The sequence below is a fragment of the Gopherus evgoodei genome, chromosome 8, assembly GCF_007399415.2.
Source record: "Gopherus evgoodei ecotype Sinaloan lineage chromosome 8, rGopEvg1_v1.p, whole genome shotgun sequence".
Lineage (NCBI taxonomy): Eukaryota > Metazoa > Chordata > Testudines > Testudinidae > Gopherus > Gopherus evgoodei.
The window spans coordinates 42057484-42067588 of record NC_044329.1 but is presented as its reverse complement, the minus strand read 5'-3'; the positions used below and the strand labels follow the sequence as shown (position 1 = coordinate 42067588).

The window sequence follows — 10105 nt, the reverse complement described above, 5'->3', positions numbered from 1 at the left end:
CCCTTTCTCCAGATCATTTATGACTAAGTTGAATAGGATTGGTCCTAGGATTCACCATTGGGGAACACCACTAGTTACCCCTTTCCATTCTGAACACACCGATGGGTGAACCTGGAGAAAGTGATGGCAGCCCTTCGATGGGTCAGCTGGCAGAGCAACGGACTGGAGCTGGAACTCAGGAAGTCATCCTTATGTTGTCCTTCTGACTCCAGCTTGAAGGAGAGCTTCTTTTTCTTCCCCTTGCTGAGAAAGAGCAGGAGAAGAAAGAAAGATCAGGTGAGTCAACTCTTGCTTGGGAGCCACCCACTGAAAATGTAAAAACAAAAAGGTAAAGCCATAAAAGACTTCAAAGCCCACCAGGCCCAAGCTCTCTTCTAATATGGCAGAAAAGCCACACGTCTCCTGTCTAGGTAGGGATATCCTATTGCCCCACAAGAACTGGAAGGTCATCATGTTCAGCCTCAGCAGTACTCATGGAGCAGGGGGAAATACATGGCTGAGGAAATTCCCTGTAGCCGAAAGATAGGTCTTGAGCATCACAGCTTTGTAGGTAATTAAAAGGTCCACTTACGCCACTGGCTGAGCCATTCCTCACAGGCCAGCAACTACTTCTCCCAGTTTGCGTTCCTCACCATATACCCAACTAAATGCTAGAAGGCCCAACTCATCAACCTGCCCACTCTTGCAGTCCTCCTCTTCCACCCTGACTGATAGGGAGGAGTATTAAGCCTCCCTCCCTTAGGCCTTTCAGCATTCCTGGGGAACACCAACACTGCTCAAGTGACTTTGGGCCAGTTGGTCAACCAATAGGGCTGCCTCCTAGGCCAGGCTGCAGCCCAGCTTCAGGACTCAGAGGAAATGGAGCTCCCATCCCTACCTATAGGACTCCAAGCACGACCAGCCTTCTGGATCAAACATCCCCTCTTGTGCTCAAGTCACAACAGCTAGCAGGCAAAAGACAGACTTTCATATCATTTGAGAGAGCAAGACATTCAGCTGCAGCGGCACAGGAGGCGGCGAACAGAGCGGCTAACAGGGGAGTTTCAGTGGGAGTTTCCAGGGGGAGTTTCCAGGGGAGACCAAGGCAGAGGAACCAGGAAGGCAGACTAGGGAAGAGGCAGGGGTCTGCGAGCAGCCCAACCCTTGTTGGTGGCCTGCAGAGTGGTGTGAGGCGTGGATTGCCAGGCACAGAGTTGGAGCGCTACGATGGAGGCAGAGGTAGCAGGTGCAGACACACTGAGGATGACTGGATGCGGTAGCTGCGGCATGTACATGGTCCTAGAGGGAGCACCTGTAAGGAGTTTCACCTGCATGAAGTGCCGCCTGATAGAGCTGCTGGAGGAAAAGGTCAGAGGACTGGAGATGCAAGTGGAAACTCTGGCTGAGTTTAGAAGGGGATTTGAGCAGTTGATGGAACACAGACATGATGAGACGCAGGGGACAAGCTCAGACAAGCGGATAGAAGCAAGACCAAAGGACTCTGAGGAGGGGCTGCTGGGTGAGGAAAGTGGACGGTGGAAGCATGTGACTAGGAGAACTAGGCAGAGGAAAAGACGGGCCAGTGATGGAGAAATAGAACTCAGGAACAGGTTTGCTGAGTTGGGAAATGAAGATGGAGCACAGCAGGCTGCTGAAGGACAAAGGGCGAGGAAGAAGAGGCGAGCAGCTAGTCCTGCAGAAAGAGGGGAGGAGTCGATGGAGGCGACACCAAGTGTGAGCCCTAGGAGGACTGTAAGGGCGAATACAAATCGAAAGGAATTGCGACCACCTGCTGTGGGGGATAGACCGCAGAATCGCACTGTCGCCAGGAAAAGGCAAGTTTACGTGATTGGAGACTCTTTACTGAGAAGAGTGGATAGGCCTGTAACTAGACCTGATCGGGAGAACAGAAGGGTGTGCTGTCTGCCAGGGGCTAAGATACAGGATGTGGACCTGAGGCTGAATACGATCTTAGCGGGAGCGGGAAAGAATCCATTGATTATCCTCCATGTGGGAACAAATGATACGGCTAGTTACTCGCTGGACTGTATCAAGGAGGACTATGCCAGACTGGGGAAGAGGCTCAAAGACATCAAGGCTCAGGTGATCTTCAGTGGGATTCTGCCGGTTCCTAGAGCGGGGCGACGAAGGAGTGACAAGATTATGGCGATCAACAGATGGCTTAGGGAATGGTGTTATAAGGAGGGCTTTGGGATGTACGGTCACTGGGAAGCGTTTACGGATAGACGGCTGTTCGCTCAGGATGGACTTCATCTAAGCAAGGAGGGAAATAGAATTCTAGGATGGAGGCTCGCCGACCTCATCAAGAGAGCTTTAAACTAGGAAGTTGGGGGAGATGGTTGGGAGATGTTCGGGAGATCTCCACGCCGGAATGTAACCTGGAGAGGAAAGTAAACAAAGTGAGAGGGGATACCCTTGTGGTCCCAAGATTTGATCCAAGGAGGAATAGTGGAGAAACCAGAGTAGCGGGTGATGCTGGTGGTAAAAGGTCTCTGCACGACGGGGGAAAGAATGTCACTGATGCCAAACGCCAAAAATTAAAAGGCCTGTAAACTAATGCGAGGAGTCTAGGTAACAAGATGGAGGAACTGGAGTTACTAGTGCAGGAAGTGAAACCGGATATTATAGGGATAACTGAAACCTAGTGGAATAGTACTCATGACTGGAGCACGGGTATTGAAGGCTATGTGCTGTTTAGGAAAGACAGAAAGAAAGGCAAAGGTGGTGGAGTAGCCTTGTACATCAATGATGACATTAACTGTAGCGAAATAAGAAGCGATGGAATGGACAAGACAGAGTCTGTCTGGGCGAAAATCACATTGGGTAAAAAAGCAACTAGAGCTTCCCCTGAGATAGTGCTTGGCGTGTGCTACAGACCGCCGGGATCTGATTGGGATATGGATAGAGACCTCTTTAATGTCTTTAATGAAGTAAACACAAAGGGGAAATGTGTGATTATGGGGGACTTCAACTTCCCGGATATAGACTGGAGGACGAGTACTTGCAAGAATAATAGGGGTCAGATTTTTCTGGATGTGATAGCGGATGGATTTCTTCATCAAGTAGTTGAAGTACCTACGAGAGGAGATGCCATTTTAGATTTGGTGTTGGTGAGCAGTGAGGACCTCGTAGAAGAAATGGTGGTAGGGGACAACCTTGGTTCGAGTGATCATGAGCTGATTCAGTTCAAACTAGATGGAAGGATAAACAAATGTAGATCTGGGATTAGGGTTTTTGACTTCTCGAGGGCTAATTTTAAAGAGTTAAGGAAATTAGTTAGGGAAGTGGATTGGACGGAGGAATTAGTGGATTTGAATGCGGAGGAGGCCTGGAATTACTTTAAGTCGCAGCTGCGGAGACTGTCGGAAGCCTGCATCCCGAGAAAGGGGAAAAAAACATGGGCAGGAGTCGTAGGCCAAACTGGATGAGCAAACAACTCAGAGAGGGGATTAGACAAAAGCAGACCGCTTACAGGGAGTGGAAGAAAGGCAGGATCAGTAAGGAAAGCTACCTTGGTGAGGTCAGAACATGTAGGGATAAAGTGAGGAAGGCTAAAAGCCGCATTGAACTGGACCTTGCAAAGGGAATCAAAACCAATAGTAAAAGGTTCTACAGCCACATAAGTAAGAAGAAAACAAAGAAAGAAGAAGTGGGGCCGCTATACACTGAGGATGGAATGGAGATCAAGGATAACCTAGGCATGGCCCAACATCTAAACAAGTACTTTGCTTCAGTTTTTAATAAGACTAGTGAACCTTGGGATGATGGAGGGATGATAAACGGGAATGTGGGTATGGAGGTGGATATTACCGCAACTGAGGTAGAGGCCGTACTTGAACAGCTCGATGGGACGAAGTCGGAGGGCCCGGACAATCTCCATCCGAGGATATTAAAGGAACTGGCGCATGAAATTGCGAGCCCGTTAGCGAAAATTTTTAAGCAATCGGTAAACTCGGGGGTTGTGCCGTATGATTGGAGGATTGCTAATGTAGTTCCTATTTTTAAGAAAGGGAATAAAAGTGATCCGGGTAATTATAGGCCTGTTAGCTTGACGTCTGTAGTATGCAAGGTCTTGGAAAAAATTTTAAGGGAGAAAGTAGTCAAGGACATAGAGGTCAATGGTAATTGGGACGAATTGCAACACGGATTTACTAAAGGTAGATCGTGCCAAACCAATCTGATCTCCTTCTTTGTGAAGGTGACGGATTACTTAGATAAAGGAAATGCGGTAGATATAATTTACCTAGATTTCAGTAAGGCGTTCGACACGGTTCCGCACGGGGAACTGTTAGTCAAATTGGAAAAGATGGGAATGAATATGAAAGTTGTAAGTTGGATAAGGAACTGGTTAAAGGGGAGACTCCAGAGGGTCGTATTGAAAGGTGAATTGTCAGGCTGGAAGGAGGTCACTAGTGGAGTCCCTCAAGGATCGGTTTTGGGACCGATCTTATTTAACCTTTTTATTACTGACCTTGGCACAAAGAGCGGGAATGTGCTAATAAAGTTTGCGGATGACACGAAGCTGGGGGGTATTGCTAACACGGAGAAGGACAGGGATACTATTCAGGAAGATCTGAACCACCTTGTAAACTGGAGTAATAGAAATAGGATGAAATATAATAGTGAAAAGTGCAAGGTTATGCATTTAGGAACTAATAATAAGAATTTTGGATATACGTTGGGGGCGCATCAGTTGGAAGCGACGGAGGAGGAGAAGGACCTTGGGGTGCTGGTTGATAGCAGGATGACTATGAGTCGCCAATGTGATACGGCTGTTAAAAAAGCAAATGCGATTTTGGGATGCATCAGGCGGGGTATTTCCTGCAAGGATAAGGAGGTGTTAGTACCGTTATACAAGGCGTTGGTGAGACCCCATCTGGAATACTGTGTGCAGTTCTGCTGTCCCATGTTCAAGAAGGATGAATTCAAACTGGAACAGGTTCAGAGACGGGCTACAAGGATGATCCGAGGAATGGAAAAACTGCCTTATGAAAGGAGACTCAAAGAGCTTGGCTTGTTTAGCCTGGCCAAAAGAAGGCTGCGGGGGGATATGCTTGCTCTATATAAATATATCAGGGGGGTTAACGTTAGGGAGGGAGAGGAATTATTTAAGTTTAGTACTAATGTAGGCACGAGGACAAATGGGTATAAACTGGATATTAGGAAGTTTAGACTTGAAATTAGACGAAGGTTTCTAACCATTAGGGGAGTGAAGTTCTGGAACAGCCTTCCGAGGGAAGTAGTGGGGGCAAAAGACTTTCCTGGCTTTAAGACAAAGCTTGATAAGTATATGGAGGGGATGTTATGATAGGATTGTTAATTTGGGCAATTGATCTTGGATTACCACCAGATAGGTCTGCTCAATGATCTGCGGGGAGATGTTGGATGGCATGGGAACTGAGTTACTGCAGAGAATTCCTTCTTGGGTGCTGGCTGGTGACTCTTGCCCACATGCTCAGGGTTTAGCTGATCGCCATATTTGGGGTCGGGAAGGAATTTTCCTCCAGGGCGGATTGGCAGGGGCCCTGGAGGTTTTTCGCCTTCCCCTGCAGCGTGGGGCACGGGTCGCTTGCTGGTGGTTTCTCTGCAGCTTGAGGTCTTCAAACCAGTTTTGAGGATTTCAATAACTCGATCCTGGGATAGGGGTTGTTATAAAATTGGATGGGTGGGGTTCTGTGGCCTGCCTTGTGCAGGAGGTCAGACTAGATGATCAGATTGGTCCCTTCTGACCTATGAGTCCATGAGTAAAACCCAGCAGGATTAGGTCGCACAGGAATTGTCCTCAGATCCCACTGAGACTTCAACTCAGATTGCAGGATTCAAAGTCCTGAGGGCTGCTCTTACACCATGGGACCAATAGGGAACCCCAGATCTCTGCTGAGTTCTGGTGTGGATGACCCTGCGGGCGCAGCCCTGCATTTGCTCACCAAGTTGGCATGTAACAGTTTGCTGCAACTCCCAGAGGCCTTTCTTAATCCAGACTGAGAGGCCAGTGGCCAAGTTGCCCCTTCCATCCTAGGCAGTACATGGCCCTTTCTAGGAAAGACCAAGTCCTGGAGGAAAAATGACTGTTGTGAAATAACATCCTGAAGAGATGCCTTTTTCAGTTGTTGGAGGAGTATCATATGGGGAAATGTCCCCTTTTCACCTGACCAGGGACTTGAACCCTGGACCCTCAGATTAAAAGTCTGATGCTCTACCAACTGAGCTAGCCAGGTTCATAGAAACATGGGCAAGTTTGATGCAGAAGAGAAACTAGTCAAGAAAAAGAGGGCAGAAAATTTGCTACTCTTGCTTCTTTAGCAGCCCTAGGCCCATCTTGCTTCTCCATGTGGCATCCAGAGACATTCTTCTTTTTTTAGTTAAATATCAGATCCAGGAGAAAACACAGTTATACAAAGCAAAATAAAATTGACCTGTCTCATGCAGTGCTACATTGACCTCTATTCAGACTGAGCCTAAGGGAGGGCCTCGCTTCCGGATCAAACATGCCCTCTTGTGCGAGTCACAACAGCTAGCAGGCAAGAGATAGGATACCATGTCATTGGAGAGAGCAAGATGAAGCTTTGGAAATCCCAGGATAATTAGTTGGCAATGAAATGACCCCAAAGTTTTAGTGGGGCTTGAATTTTGAGTTCAGGATTCAAAGCTCTGAATACCAGCCCTTACACCATGGGACCAACTGAGTATGTTTGACTTCTGGCATGAAGGACTCTGTGGGGACAATTTTTTCTGTCAGGGAGTACCCAGTGGGAACATGTCTTTGTGGCCAGCCCTACATTTGCTCAAAAAATCAGCACACAGCATTTTGTTGCAGGCCCAGATGCTTTTCTTCCTCCAGACTGCAATGCCAGTGGACAGGTGAGGAAGTAGCACCTTCAGTCCCAAGCAGTAAAGGGCCCTTCCTAGGAAAGGCCAAGTTCTGAAAAGGAAAAACTGAAGTCAAAGAGAGTCCTCAAGAGATGCCTTCTGAAAATCTTGAGGGATTGTCCTTCTACCTGACCAGGGACTTGAACCCTGGACCCTCAGATTAAAAGTCTGATGCTCTACCAACTGAGCAAATTTCATGCAGAACAGAAACTAGTTAGAAAATGAGGGCAGGAAACAATACAGAAAACCTGATGCTTTCGCTCTTTTAGCAGTCCTAGCCCCAGCCTACTCCTCCATCCAGCACCCTGAGGCCTTATTCTTTTTTTAGTTAAATAGCAAATCCAGGAGAAAACACAGTTATACAAAGCAAAACGAAATCACAAACAGAAATGTCATTGGAAATACAAAAATTAAAAAGGAAAATGCAATTCCCATCACTTTATCATGTCTGGGCCATTCCTGTATCGAGAGCACCTGCTAAGGGCCCTGTGTGCTTACGAGAAACCTGGAGAAACTCATACCACAGCCTGAACATGAAACTCAACTGCTCCCAGGTGCTGCAGTAAAACCCTTTCCCTGCTATGACGTTGCACTCCATATGATTTTATTAAAATATGCTAATGAGTGTGAATATAATGTAACTGGAATATGCTTTATGCATGTAAGGTAGCATTACAAAGTTTATAATCGACTGTGTGTGTTCATCGTATTTGTATGAACCGATCATTCTTGTATCTGAAACTAGAAATATGAACAATAACTCTGAGGTCTTGTTGTAATGATGCAAAGTGTGGGCCACTAATAGTGGTTTGGACTCTTGATGGCTCCCATTAACCAGGACAATTGACTGTAGATGGCTCTGTCCTGCACCATCTGTGAGTCAGGCCAGGAAGAATGAAGGCTTGGGGTCTCACAGGACATGTGAGCATGTCACCTGGTACAGGAATCCATCTTAAACCTGGGGCTTTTCCCCAGGAGAGAGACAAAAGATTCCTGCCTTGTACCAAAGTTATATAAGGGGGTAGAACAGAAGAAAGGTGGCTGCAGTCATAAGAAATCCCCTAGCTACCACCTGAGCTGGAACAAGGATTACGCCAGGTGAAAAGATTGGGCCCAGACTAGAAATAAGCCTAGTCTGCAAAAGAAGCTTATTGGAAGATCTCTGAGGGTGAGATTTTATCTGTATTGAGTTTCATATTGTATTAGGTTTAGACTTGCATGTTTTTGATATATTTTGCTCTATGGAGAATACAAACTCTATAGAGAAGGAAAAGTTAATGCCTTAGAAGATTCTGTGTGTGTGTGTGTTAGATGGATGCGAAGGTGTCTAGAAAACACTGTCCTGTAGTCTCTTTTCTCTGATTTCCTTTAGAAAATTTGAAGCAGGGAGCAAAAACCATTGTCTTCTGAGAGGTTTGAACTCAAAGCCTTCAGATTATGAGATTGAGACACTACCAGCTGTGCTAAGAAGGCTTGGAAAAGATTTAGACTCAATGCATATAGAATACTTCTGCAGCCGTGACCGAGCCAGGGGTGCACTGGAAGAAGCAGGGGGATATGGTGCCCAGACACCTTTCCTGGCAGCTAATAGATCAATTTTCCCTGACAGTGAACAATCTACTGGAATTCATGGCAGCAGAGGGTGGATATTTCCAAGCTGAGCATCAGCTTCCACATTTCAGAACTTATTCTCCTTTTCCTAGTAGGGTACTTTCCATGTGAATTGGGCAAAACAAGTTGGGGAAGCTACAGGGGTAATAGAAACCAGTATTTAAGGTAAGGCTTGAACTCATAAGCCCAGCAGTAGTCCCTTTTGCACTAACCAGTAGCACCACTGCAGTTGCTTCTTAGGCAAAGCTGGGAAGCAGGCAATTATCAGTCTCTGTGGTTCACACCTTTGCCTGGTAATTGAAAGGCTGCTGGTTCATACCTAACTAAAGATGCGACTTTTCAGCCATGAGACTCCAGGATATTTTAACAGGAAGAAAATCTCCTCATTTCTGGTTTAGCCCCATTTGACCCCTTCTGCCTATCTTCTCCCCCACACCATCTCTTTCCTTCCCCATTGGGGCCATACAGAGAGGAGCCCCAGTCACTGAGAAGTTCCCTTTTCTCCTTCACAGAGGGCTTTAACGCCCCTTATCTCACTCAGGCTCACAACCACCCAGAGTTCAAGAACTGTCCCTGTTCCCATTGGACAGATGAGAGGAGCCTGAGGTCCAGAGAAGGGAAGTGACTTACCCAAGGGCCTACAAAGCAAAGCGGTGGCAGAGCCAGAAAGAAAAGCCACCAGTTCCGACTCCTGTTCTAATGGACAACAAACCCCCCAGAGGCAGGGATAGAGCCCAGGAATCGAGATGGTGGGGAAATGTCATTCAAACTGTTTCTGTCAGAAAATCCCATTCAGACTAAACCAGTTTGTTTCTCGAAATCATAACAAGTGGGATAAAAGTTCTTTGCTAAAATATTTTGTTGCAAAACAAAAGCATCTCCTGTCTGTCACAGTGTGTTAAATTGTCTTGTCGCACACAAGAGGAGACACTTAGATCTCAAACATTAGATAAGATGCTTCAGTCTGAGCTAAGTCATTGCTGCTCTTAACAATTTCAAAATAAAAACATACAAATCAAATAGACTATTTCAGCTATTCTATTATGTGTTAATCTGCTCTGAGTAAACGTGAAAGGACACCTCATACTATGCCCTACTCCGAGTGACACTCTCAAATGGATCCCCATCCTCCACCCACTGTGAGGTAGGTAGGAGCAGATCATTATTATCTCTACTTGAAAAAGGGAGAAGGTAAGGCTGAAAAAGGAGAATGGACTTGTCTTATGTCACACAGCAAGTCAGTGGCAGAGTTGGGAATTGGACCCAAGAGCCCTGATTTTCAAACTAACCATCGGAACTTGAATTTCAGACATTGAATGACCTGAATAAAGTGCTCTCAGATGAGCTCCAGACCAACAACAGTGCACAGTAATTATTCAGCAAGTATTTGAGGAGAACTGCAATGAACTGCTCAGAATCATGAACTGCTCAGAGACAATTAATGCAGAGAAGCAGCAAAATTTGTCAAACATAGAACTGGTTCTGACTTATTTCCTTGATCTTAAAAGAGAACAACAAGGACCTGAGTCTCCTCCCTGCCAATCAGGGTAGAGCCTGAGGAGGGAAGGCTGAGGGTTCTCACCAGAGAGCACAAAGGATGGGCCAGGTCACCAGTGGGGATCAC

At 46.4% G+C, this 10105-nt stretch overlaps 1 non-coding gene across 1 annotated transcript; it reads right to left on the bottom strand.

The window, feature by feature from the left end:
- Positions 1-6145: 6145 nt before the first annotated feature.
- TRNAK-UUU lies at positions 6146-6218 on the bottom strand. The gene has a single exon. It is a non-coding gene; the product is annotated as a tRNA-Lys (tRNA).
- Positions 6219-10105: the final 3887 nt, after the last annotated feature.